At 37.8% G+C, this 13,584-nt stretch overlaps 2 protein-coding genes across 7 annotated transcripts in view; both read right to left on the reverse strand.

Annotated features, from left to right (window-relative positions):
* tkv (serine/threonine receptor kinase thickveins) overlaps window positions 1-13,584 on the reverse strand; it is a 273,659-nt gene that overhangs the window by 66,217 nt on the left and 193,858 nt on the right. The gene's annotated exons all lie outside the window — the stretch shown is intronic.
* Window positions 1-13,584, reverse strand: part of bsk (mitogen-activated protein kinase dJNK) — a 154,681-nt gene that overhangs the window by 55,780 nt on the left and 85,317 nt on the right. For 5 of the 6 annotated variants that reach the window (XM_074105948.1, XM_074105944.1, XM_074105949.1 and 2 more), the window contains exon 2: window positions 4,763-4,792. The exons of the other annotated variant lie outside the window; for it this stretch is intronic. The gene's annotated coding sequence lies outside the window, so the exon portion shown is untranslated. The remainder of the gene's footprint in view (window positions 1-4,762; window positions 4,793-13,584) is intronic. 6 annotated transcript variants of the gene reach the window in all.

A 13,584-nucleotide genomic window follows, 5' to 3' on the forward strand; every position in this document is an offset into this window, starting at 1 on the left:
GGTCCAATTAAGAACTAAGCATTTCTCAGTGCACTCTCACACTCGATTGGCAAACAGGTTTGATGTTTTCCGAAGGTGGGACAGGGGTGACTAACCCTCTCGCATCAGCCGGGGGCTACACCCCTTACCACCGACGCATGACTAAAATTATTTTTAGATCATCCCTACTCATGTGGGGGATGTGATCGTGGCTATGAAGACCATAGGCCGTATTGTCTAACGTTTTTGTATGCGAAAACTGTCATTTGATTGTGATCGCGAGTGTCAAAAACGTTACGCAATAGATCCTCAGTTTAGACTTGTGGCGATACAGACACAGGATTGCGTCGCTTGCGATGGTTAACAGGCGCTAACTATAGTCTGTAGCTTTAGTAGCTTTTTTATATGATAGAGGGCAAACGAGCAGGCGGGTCACCTGATGGACAGCAATCACCGCCGCCCATGGACATCCATAACATAAGCTGAGTTACGGATGCGTTGTCGGCCCTTTGAGAAATGAGTAACCTCGTTTTTTGTTAGCTGAGACATACTGGGCCAAATGTATAAATGCTGACTAGATCCAAAACTAGGTATTTAATAATAATATTTTTTGGAACATTACAATCATGTTTGTGATTATAATAGTATTTACCTGGAAAGTAGCGCCCTCTTTACATTTCTACTCGTATTCTTTATTATGGAAATCTATGCGGTTTGACGCCGTGAAAGTTTTATTTCAAATGCTTCGCTTTGAACTGCTTCTTAAGTTGGACCTAAGTAAATTTAAACCCAAAGCAAAAGAGCTTAACTTCATTTAAATAAAATAACACTTACTTTCTCCACCTGAGTCGGCGCCGCGCGCTAATCTAAACAACTATTACTTGTAAAAAGATTTCTAAAATGCAAAGTTAGCGTGGGAATTTGGTTTTATTCCTTCGACTTTTTCAAGAAAATTCACTGGAAATTTCCAATTTATTTTTTCATGTTAATTTCGTTTGAATTTTCTTCTGAACACAAATCGGTTCTGCGGAATTAAATTGATACAAAGTTGGTTACAGCATTCACGAAATTACTAAATTCTCGAGAGCTTCTGATTGAATCATTGATACTTACATAGCCTTTTTTAACCCCCGACGCAAAAAGAGGGGGAAGTTTGACCGCTAAAATAAAATTAATCAATGGGAGGTGAAACAGCCCCTTATTGTCAGAACGTTCTACGGTCGGTCAGGAATCAAATGGTTCGACTGTACAGTACAGTGGGTCACGATTCAGTTGGCTCGATAGTACCTACATATCGATAGATAATTGAGTTTCAAATAATTTTTAAAATCCATACTAATATTACAAATGCGAAAGTGTGTGTCTTTGTACGAGATAAAGGTATGTTTGTCCGTCTTTCACGTCGAAACGGAGCGATGGATCGACGTGATTTAAAGCATCATCATCATCATCATCATCCCAACCTATATACGTCCCACTGCTGGGCACAGGCCTCCTCTCAGAACAAGAGGGCTTGGGCCATAGTTCCCACGCGGCCCAGTGCGGATTGGGAACTTCACACGCACCATTGAATTGCTTCGCAGGTGTTTGCAGGTTTCCTCACGATGTTTTCCTTCACCGCAAAGCTCGTGGTAAAATTTCAAATGTAATTCCGCACATGAATTCCGAAAAACTCAGAGGTGCGAGCCGGGGTTGAACCCACGACCCTCTGTTTGAGAGGCGATAGGTCAAACCACTAGGCCACCACGGCTTTTTAAAGCAAGGATGAAAGAAGATTTAAAGCATAGAGATAGTTTATGGACCAAAGAGTGACATAGGCTACTTTTTATCCCGGAAAAATGCACAGTTCCCGTGGGAACAGCGCGCGATAACCGAATTCCACGCGGGCGAAGCCGCAGGCAAAAGCTTGTACTTTATAAAGTACCCAGCCTTTCCCCGCTCTTCGCACGCTTAATCATTAAGCCTAGCAGTTGAATTGAAAATCCGGAAATTTGCGAAAATTCCCGTGGGAATTAATAAAAATCACATAGCGAATTTCATCAACCTTGAATAAAAAAAACACGCGCTAAATTAGGTCTGCAATTTTACCGGATGTAATTTAACGCGCTTCATTAGAAAAGTTTATAATGGTCGTTAAGTTTTTCTGTTTAACTTTCTTAATTATTTTTTTCGTAACAACCTTCTTTCTACGAAGTATTAGAAAATTTTAAAAAGATGGACGAAATCGGTAAAGTCTTTCGCAATTTAACGCGTGATCAAAGGAGATAGGGATTTAATTTTATATAATGTAAATTTATTTATTGATTAATTAGTTTAATTACATAGATGTTTTTTTTTATTCGACTGGATGGCAAACGAGCAAGTGGTTCTCAAAACTAAAAATGTGTGCGTGTGTATATCTTGAAACTAGAAATCAACCAATGGATACGCTTCATTTACATATCATCGCTTAGCACAGCTCTAGGAAGCCTTTGTGCAAGCCTCCTTGTGGCAATCGCAAGGATATATGTATAAGAGAAATATATTTAATATGAGTATAATAATTTTTAATCATTTACCACAATATTTAAAAACTCTGTCGGGAAACATGTTTAAATGTAAATTAACAAAACGGCTAATGGAGGAATGTTTTTATAGTGTTAAGTATTATTTAAATCATAAGAATTTGTAATTTTTCAAATTGTAATTAAATGACTTAATATAATAATAATCTAGTGAATAATTAAATGTCTTATGAATTAATAAAATGAAGATAGATAATAAAATTAATTAAATGTCTTATGAATGAATAAAATGAAGATAGATAATAAAATTAATAAAATGTTAATAAAATGTAAAAGAATTAATAAAATGTAGATATAAAATAATATTGTCGAAAATTACAACCTAGATTTTTAGACCTAAAACTAAATATTTGTACGCTTGCTTGCATGCTGAATAGGTACATGTGCTAAACTTATTTTAAGATCTTTTTACTGTATTCTTACAAATAAATTTTTAGAATTTAGATTTTTTGGAGAAACAGCTCGGCGGAGCGAGGATAGGTAAATGAAGCATTTCTATTGGTTCATGACAAACACATTTCTCGCGACACCATCCCAGCCTATATACGTCCCACTGCTGGGCACAGGCCTCCTCTCAGAACAAGAGGGCTTGGGCCATAATTCCCACGCGGACCCAGTGCGGATTGGGAACTTCACACGCACCATTGAATTGCTTCGCAGGATAGTGCAGGTTTCCTCACGATGTTTTCCTTCACCGCAAAGCTCGTGGTAATTTCAAATGTAATTCCGCACATGAATTTCGAAAAACTCAGAGGTGCGAGCCGGGGTTTGAACCCACGACCCTCTGCTTGAGAGGCGATAGGTCAAACCACTAGGCCACCACGGCTTCCTCGGCGACACACCCTCGCGCATCTCTGCTAGAAACCTGAGCTAGTAACGCAGCCTAATCAATGCAATAACCTCAACTACATAAGTCATGTATAATTATATAGCTATAATATGTAATTAAGTTTTCTTTGTTTAGCAGCGAACAGAGCGCAAACAGCGAGTTCAATTACCTCGTGCCCCGCAGCAGTGTCCACACACGGTTCTGGGACCGAGTGAACATTCTGTGTACACATTTGTGGTAATTCAGTTCGGGACGTGGGGTCTTCGAAGGTTAGTAAAATATGGTTGATCGTGGTTTAATTGATTGTGTATTTTAACAAATTATCGTGTTAGAGCAAACAGGGGCTGAAGCCGGGTTGGGGGAAAGTTTTTTATCTACATACCTATTTATTTTACGAGTATCTCCAGAATCAATATTTGCGGTCGGGTCTGTGTCGCAACCTCGGACGGGGTCGGCGGTGCGTGAAACCCCTAATTATTTCGAAAATACAAACTGAGACATGGATGCACAGAAAAACCAGAAAAAGAGACCAGCGCTGGGAATCGAACCCAGGTGCTTAGGTCCCCTAATTATTGTCAGGTAGGACCTTGTGCACGGTCCGCCCGGATTGCTACCACCATCTTGCTCGCTAATCCTGCCGTGAAGCAGCAGTACTTGTTTCGGCGTGGAGAGTAAGACAGCCGGTGAAGTTACTGGCACTTGAGGTATCCCATCTTAGGCCTCTAGGTTGGCAACGCATCTGCAATCCCCCTCGTGTTGTCTATGGGCGGTGGTGATCTCTTACCATCAGGAGACCCATTTGCTCGTTTGCCATCCAGTCGAATAAAAAAAATATGATGCAGCTGTTTCAGCAAAAATAGCAAGCCGACGATACTCAAAATTTAAGTAAAAGATGTTTATCTGCGGGGTTTTGAGGATTTCCATTTTAAATGAGGAGTTTTTTTTGCGAGCGATGTGCCCAAATTAGTACCCATTAGGTTCCGTGAAATGGCCATCGTGACAGAGGCAGGCCGAAGAGAAGATGACGGGATGACTTGGACGCATATCAATTAATGTGGCAGGAGAATGCTCTCGACGGGGACGAGTGGCCAAAAGAAGGCCCTTTGCCCAGCAGTGGGAGACTTTAACAGGCTAAAAAAAACGTTTTTTTTACATGTTTCTAATTTACATAGTTAGGTGTCAGATTAATTTCTTTCTGAATAAATTACACTCTGCCAAGTTTCTTGCGTCGTATACTTCATGACAATGATGGTCTTTTCGAAAGCGCTGGTAGTATAAAAAATATATAAAAGAGCCCTTCGCCGCCTACTAACAGGATAAACAACTAGATTTTAATTTAGTGATAGCAAGTATTCGTGTACGCGTTTTTGTATTTTTCGTAGGTACTTACCACACTTTTCTCCTCCGTGTACTTATATTTCTGAAACAATAATAATAATTATTTAGTTAACAGTCGGTTTCAACGCAAGCATAAAGTTAGTTTATCCTTTTTATACAACATATAAAACCATAGTTTTTTTTCTTAACAGTGTTTCCACAAATCTCATCTATTAAACAAAGGGGGAAACGCCCGAGAGGAAGACCGCAGATGCGTTGGTACGACGATATCATAAAACTAGCGGGAACAAAGTGGTTGGAAACTGTTCAAGACCGGAACAGATGGCATAAGCTGAAGGAGCCGTACACCTTAGAGGCTGAGAACGGCTAAAGAAGAAGAAGAAACAAAGGCAATACTTGTCTTTTAATATAAATGCGATTCTGCGATACCATTTTACGCTAAAAAAGATTTTTGTAAAAATTTAATTTTTAATACAAGCTTTTTTTGATGACATTACTTTTCGTTGGCTGTACTTGCATTGTCACCTAAAGTACATTTGCATACCAAACGAGTCGATGCCATTAACCGTTAAAGAGTTCTGTCCTGCGGTGACGATCCTGGCCCAACTACCGGGATGTCACTACCAGATTATTGTATTGTCACGCAATTTACATTAGTATACCAAATTTCAGGTCAATCACTACAGGAAGTTGGTCGAATTTGACTTCCAAGATTTGATTACAGACAGACAGACAACGGGACAGTTGGAACTAAATAAAAGCATGTAAAAAGCTAGACGGATTTAGTTTAAATTCGGTATACAGCGCTGAAACTAGAATGACACATTGGCTAATTTTTAATCCGATATAGTACTGCGGTTTTGGGGTGCACTACCTTAAAACCCTGAAATCTCGACTGTTAATAACAAGAAATTTCGAACGTCATAAAATTTACACTGGTCTTCTTCATACAACAATGTTTGTCGTCTCGTATCGATCAACTGCATGAATATCCTGCGTAATGTGCTAAAAATACTTCGGTCCTAGTCTAGACTCTAGACTAACTAATTGAAATAAATGATCGGAATGCCGGCCGCCACTTTATCATTCATTTTTAGGGTTCCGTATCCTAAAGGGTTACGCTGTCCTGCCTTTCATTCTCTGTCTGTCCCAGGGCTGTATTTCAAAAATCGTAATTGACTTTGAATGACAATCCTTCGCTCCTGTCCACAAAAACCTACTATCTGTACATATCATCGTAGGCCGACTAAAATATTGGAAGCATTAAACGTTCTACGCATCTAAATTGTTGCTAACGTGCCCAGCGTAGTTAATGTTTATTCAGTGCGCTTGCACTAAATAGCGAAGCAGAAATGCTGCCGCCGCTCCAATTAGGCAGTTTACATGGACACGACTGAATTCCAGAGGCGACAGCTGCGTGTAACACGTATGCACTAGTGCAGGGTTTCTCAAACTTATGGCTCCACGTACCCCTGTTAAAGTTTCTAGACGATAGCGACCCCCCCCCCCCCCAAGGTACGTAATCAAATTGACTGTTGGAGAAACTAAAAATAAAAAACACTAGTGCAGTGGTTTTCAAGCAGTGGGTCGCGACCTCATGGGGGTAGCGAAGCCTCTTAGGGGGGTCGCGAAGCCCCTATTAGTTGCTAGGAAAACTACTTCAGTAAAAAAAAAGTTTGTTCAAATAAAGAAACCGCATTCAAATCGGTCCACCCGTTTAAGAGCTACGGTGCCACAGACAGACACTCATAGCGGTCAAACTTATAACACCCCTCTTTTTGCGTCGGGGGTTAAAGCGACCGTGGGACCTGAAATGAGAGTTGGTAACAGCGCTCACTATTGCCAACTACGAACTCCTGGTTCCTCGCCCTGGTCCTGGTGGAATCCACACTATTCCCAAGAAAGTCGTCAATAAAGGTGCACGACTGATTCTCGTCCGACGACCGCAGTCAAGATATTGTAGCGACTTAGGCGTGGAATACACGCAAGCGGCGTAAGGCACAGGCGCAGCGCAGGCACGATGCCGCTTCAAAACGTTATACTAAATGTACTAAGGAGACGTATTTTGAATTACACTCAAGCGGCGCGGCGCAGGCACGCTAGCTAGCTAGTTCCATGCCTTATGCTTTTTTTTTTAAATAGGGCGCAATGGGCACTTTTACACGTCATTTTTTAAACTACCAGCGCTTTCGGAAAGACCATCATTGCCAAGAAGAATGCGCCGCAAGAAACTTGGCAGAAAGTCATTTTTTCAACATAAAATAATTACAAATAAAATACTTAAAAACTACACTATACAATGAAATAAAAGAAAATACAAAAAAATATTAATTAATATTCATATTAATTATTAAAATATTAATGCCTTACTCCTCATGCCTTACGCCGCTTGTGTGTATTCCACGCCTTAGAGAAGTTTGAGATAGGTACTGGGAATGACAGGAAAAATAAATAAATATCAAGGGACACTTGATACCAATATAGACCTAGTGCAAAGCTTGTACTATGGCTACTAGGCAACGGATAAACATACTTATATAGATAAATACATATTAAACATCCCAAAGACCCGAAAACAAATATTCGTATTATTCATACAAATATCTGCCCTGGCCGGGAATCGAACCCGGGACCTTAAGCTTCGTAGTCAGGTTCTCTAACCACTTAGTCATCCGGTCGTCTAAAGGAAAGTTGTGTAGTTTCCGCGGGATTGCGATAAACAAATTATTCGCAGATGAATTCGTGGGCATTGGCTGCTACAATATAATATTATTATTAGGTTAGCTTGAAAATATCCCTTTTAGGAATAAGTTTGCCTTTGTACTCTTTTTTTTTGTTGTATTTTTTTGTGTTTTATGTACAATAAAGTATTTACATACATACATACATACACACATAATATTCAATTATAAAGATCTATATAATTATATTTATCGTTGCTTAGTACCCATACCACAAGCTTTGCTAAGCTTACTTTGGGACTAGGTCAATTGGTGTGAATTGTCCCGTGATATTTATTTATTTATTTAAAGATGGCTCGTTTATAAAACCTTAACCATATCAAAACCAAATTAATACAGCGTATTGCATGTTTTTGCAGCTTAATTCGTTTTCCTCCCGCGGGAGGCGCTCCTGTCGGCCGCGGAGCGCTTTTGCGTGTTAAGTTATTTATTATCTCCGAGTGTTGCCATTATTCTGTTTAAAATGTTGCCGCTTATTTTTAAAAAGAAATACGGTCGAGGATAACATTGTTTTGTATCCAAAGGGGTATTTATTCCAAAGCCTTCGTCCGTTAGTTACCGGGCTATTTATTTATTTATTTATACATTTATGTCATGTTCATTTGCTTAATAATATATAGATGTTACATAATTAGGTTGTAGGTGCATGACACCCTGATAGGGTATATAATGTCAATAGTTTGGGCTGTATCATTGGAAACGCTATAGTACTTATTTAGTTTTTGTTTCTGCAACAAAGTTTTTACCAGTTTCTAGTTTTAAGTTGTGGCAATAAAGTTTTTTTTAAATAGTACTTGCACTTTTTATCCTGATGTTCCTCAGGTATCGGGATAAAATCACGATATCTCAATCGCTGGGTTTGGAGTCATATAATTTTAGCGCAGGTGGTTTATATATTTTGGGAAATCGTTTAGTTAAATCCTGAAATTTCAATTAAATTTCCATGCCTTGACGCGTATTAAGCCGGGGATAAAAGCTAGTATTATCTCAAATATGATCCTAGTATTAGGAATGACCAAAGGATACACTGAACGCCACTCCAGAACGAAATGGCAATATGGCCGCTGCGTCCGCTCGCTCCCCCGGGCCGCGAGTTACAAGAACTAAATGCCTAGTACTACGAAACTCAGTGCGTGCTTGACAAGTGACTTAAAGCGACGCACGTCATACAGTTTGCGATAGTTAAGCGACACTCGCAACTTCCGAGACGTTATCAATCATCATAAAACTTAGCTCTCGGCGAATATACTGTAGTAACATATTCAGACACAAACACGAATCCAAATTCGATTGTCACAGCGCAATGGAATGACAAATCAGTAAAATTTGCAACTTGAGTGATGGATGCAGCCGACAGGTAATGAATATTCCGTTTGATCCGTCGTTAATAAATGCTGTACCACGGTCCTTGTAATCGGCCATGAGTCTGCAACCGTTTCTTTATTCATTGCACGGTCGAGACACTAAACCTATATCAATTAGGAGGTAGTACCAGCAATGTATAAAGAAATCGTCGCGCGTAACAAATACCAATGGTTTTTTTAACCCCCCACGCAAAAAAGGGGTGTTATAAGTTTGACCGCTATGTGTGTCTGTGTGTGTCTGTCGGTCTGTGGCACCGTAGCTCTTAGACGGGTGGACCGATTTGAATGCGGTTTTTTTATTTGATAGCAGGCTTTCTAGCGATTGTTCTTAGACATGTTTTATCAAAATCGGTTCAGCTTTTTTTGAGATATTGAACTTTGAAGTGACAAAGTCGGGGGTTTTCCAACTTTTTGTTGGTAAGGTTATATTAGGCTTCATTGTCTAACACACTTGGAATCACAATCGTTTTCACCACTTTTTCCGTCGCACGATATAAGACGAGGGGTGACAGAGATGGCGAATGCGATCGCAAACATCAGCGCGTTGAGATAATATGGCCTCTGCTCGTTTGCCCCTTCCATATAAAACAAAGAAAAATACCATACAGGGTGTCTCTGACGCTGGGGCTTTAAATTCAAGGGTCGATTCTACTCGCATAATCACAAAACACAGATAGTTCAGAATTCAATCTCCATACAAGTGCGCTCGAGCAACGCAAACATAGGCACTGCTCACGGACACGATATGTCGGACCGGTTGGGACCAGCGCGAGCACGAGTGCCATCCGCTTGAGACACGCGTCTGTGAACTTTTTGTGCAATAATGGAGCAACAAAAAAAAGTTATAACTGTTCAGTGGACGGTTGTTTAAATTTTTTATTTTAAATATTTTAGTTATTAATTTATATTTCCATTCTTTCCGCTTCATTCTCAACAATAAATCAAACAACTAGATACGAGTGCCACTACCACGATAGCTTTTTGGTGCATAAGCCATAGCTGACAATCCTTGAGCGACCGCCGAGCGTAGGTATGAAAAGTGAAGTACATACAGGAGATTGACTTCTGAACTATCTGTGTTTTGTGGCATAACTAAGCTACTTTTACTTCAATTTAGATAATTTATCTCATAGATAAACATTTATACTGTGTGAAGAAAACTAAATTAACAGTAATTTTTGATCATACTTTTTAAAAGTTGTAAAAAGTAGCTCAGTTATGCGAGAAGATTGGATTTAAAGCTTCATGGTCAGAAACTCTCAATACAAAAGTTAACTAATCATTTAGATAGCTAATTTCGATTATGTCCATATTTTTTCATTTAAATATATTTTTTTAACTTATTAATTATTTCGAAATTTCAACTCATTCGCCACCGCGACGCGAGCAAAGCCTCGGATAAAAGCTAGTATTATCTAAAATAAGATCGTTGTATTATGAATGCTTGCAAGTTCTACAACATCCATATTTAAAGTCCCTTTCAGAAATATTCATTAGCAATTCATTATGTAAGTTCAAATATTCCCTGTTATTTTATTAAAATCAAAACTCCTACGAGCACCCTCATAAACGAAAGGGATAGCGTTATACAAAGTAAAGGTTGCCGGAGGGAGACGTCAAATCTTTTATGAATGATCTTGAAATAGATCAAACGGAGTTCCGAAGGTGTACATTACATTTGAGAATTATTCATTACGTGGAAAGTACTTGAAATCTTTTTTAGATGAAGAGTAAGAATAGCACAATACTGATCTTACGCTGTTACAGGCCGATGCATTTTTAACTGCTAACTGCCAACACATTATCCACAAAACTGCTCGCTAGCTGCAAAGGAGGTTTGTTGACAGGCGAAAAAAGGCTGTTTGTTACTTCCTACCGCCAAACTTAATTTCCAATTTTGTGGTTTGTTTTTTGTTTGTTTATATACTTGTCTTTTTGTCTATGTTCATATTTTTTCTTTAACGCATATCGCAATATTCTTGGTAATCTCAGTGTCATCCTCCTACGTGTACAACGACGCCTAGTGTAGGTGATACAGGTAACTCGGTCAGGAAATTTTTGAGCAGTATACAACACCGTAGTTGATAAATATGTTTTCTGTAATTAGCTTAGTTTTATACTGTATAAATAAAATATTTTGATTTTTTTTTAAATATCGCTAATGGCGTTATTATCGAAAAGTCTGTTTGACGTTACAGTCTATTTGCCATTGGCACAAATGGTGTCTACAGCCTGTCAGTGACGTAATAATAGAGACAAAAAACGGACTTTTTAACCATCTTTTTTTATTTTACCACTGTCGGCATAATTACTGCATCCATGCAAAATTACAGCTTTCTAGCGCTAATAGTCTCTAGCTAAGCCGTGGACGGACGGAGAGACAGACAGACAGACATGGAGAAACTAGAGTTCCGTTATTGCCATTTTGGCTACGAAACTCAAGACAAAAATTAACTTACCTATCTAAACTCTGAATTGATTCCGATAGTAATCTGAAACAAAACTACACATATAAAACAAATGAGCAACGTTCAAATACGTTCAAATGTTCGTACGAACTGAGAGCAATGACCTTTATGACATTCAAAATAAGCATTTTGCATGCAATCTCTCGGCTAACCGTAGCACCTGTCTCGTAGACACTCTACGCCAGCTGCACGCTCGTAGACGGGCTACGACCGTGTAAGACGTATTGTGGTTTGGAATAATTGGAATATATTTCGAACGAGTTTTCACCGTCATCATCACCATTATCATCCCAGCGTATACAAGGTGTTAATTAAATAACTGCAAACCATAAAGTAGTTTGCTCAGAATCGAGAGTAGAATCGATTACTCTGTGTTTTAAATTAGGTTTGTGTTTGTGTTTTTAAATCCCTTTTTTATTGTGGCTAGTCTAAAAGTTACGACTGCAACAGGCGCCAATTAAATATTTTAGCGAGGTTGCATACTATTTCCATAATTTAATACTGGCCGGTTTGCTGTCACTGTGTGATGTGATGACAAATACAAATCATGAGTGTAGAGTTAGAAATGAAGTAGAATTACTGACTTAGCAAACACACGAATATCTTTTAAAATAATGAAAGTATTAATAAATTAATGCAATCAACTAACTCAAAATGAAAAAATATTTTTGGGGCGTCTGAGGTTTTCAGTTATTTAATTAAGAGCGTGCAAACGAAAAATTGCCCATTCAGTGGTTTTGAGGTTTTTCAAATGCCTTATTAATGTCTAAATGCTTATGTTTTTTTAAGGAAAAACTAATGTATCATATAGATAAACTCTTACTCTGATGTATAGCGGTGATTTCCATTTATTTCCGTGAGCGATTTTTTTTTGCCAAATCATTTTGTTAGTGAGGTTTACAAAAATACGCGTCAGAGCTGTTTTTCATGTGAAATATTTCCATTATAACCCACCACAAACAGTGTAACTTTAGTATTTTATATTAGGAAATATAGTCTTTTAAGACATAGGGTCATCATATGTATCAAAATATTAGTTATTATTATTCAAATACCATTCTTCAAAAGGTCTAAATCGGTCTACTTCATCATTTTTTATCTCATTTGTTGTGATGTATTTGCCAATAAAACAATTTTATTATAAATCTACAGGAAATGTTTAATCTGTAATATTTTTTCAGCGCTTAATAGTAGCTCATTTAATTTTGACAATTTTCTAAACTTGGGTCCTAAATCGATTATATAACCGCGCGCGTTAATAGTTACGACTCAGAAAGCGCCGGGCACTCCCAAGGAACGGACGTATCGCTCTGCGCTCTCCGCAAGGTTAACAACCTTTACTGCAAACATCGATAGTTATAGCGTGTCCGCAATTGCTTGATACTTGATAAGTAATTAAATGTTTTAAATTTTCGCAATTTTCACTCAAACTAATACGGGTAGATGCATTTTACATTTCACAAGCATTTATTTAACTTGCCATATTAGTATGTATGTTAGTATGTAGTGTGTAAGTATTAACTAAATTTGACCCACTTCCCGATTTTTGATTGAGATGAAACTTTGCGTGCATGTGTGAATAAAATGACAATGTAATATTATTATTATGACATGAAGCTGATCTGATGATGGAGCTGGAAGGTAACCACAAGAACTCTGTAATAAAACGACATAACCCATCGAGTTTGGACTCATTAGATTTGTCTTGACGAGTCCTAGATGGTAACCAGGAACAAAGGTACAATCAGCAAAAAATATTGTATTAAAAAAATAAAATGTAAGTTAAAGTTATTAAAGCTTTTATTTAACTTGCCCTGTTAGTATGTTTGTTAGTATGATAGTGAGTATGATATAAAAGTAAATAAAATCTTGTTGTACAGTAAAAATCTTATATTCTTAGATATGGGCAATAAACTAAAGTCATTTGGGATGAAAAAACACAGTACTGTTAACACAGTATGAGCTGCTTAGAAAAGGTTATTCATCATTATTTATTACCATTACTGTAAATCCAAGATAGAAATCTAGTTCCATAAATATATTTTTCTGTTAAATTCACTCCAAATCGGAATTAAGGTTACTGTAAAATTACTGTTTTTGGTTTTAAGATAGCATTTTTTTATCAGGTACTATACTACCATTAAAAGGTTATTTATCAATACTAATTCGCATTACTGTACATTCAGGATCAATAATAAATACGATTTGTGTTAAATTTAATTCAATTCGGATTTATGATAACATTACTTTCTTGATTTTAAGATTGCATTTATTTTCAGACGGAAAATAGAACAGACTGAA

The sequence above is a fragment of the Choristoneura fumiferana genome, chromosome 23 (genome assembly GCF_025370935.1).
Source record: "Choristoneura fumiferana chromosome 23, NRCan_CFum_1, whole genome shotgun sequence".
Classification (NCBI taxonomy): Eukaryota; Metazoa; Arthropoda; class Insecta; order Lepidoptera; family Tortricidae; genus Choristoneura; species Choristoneura fumiferana.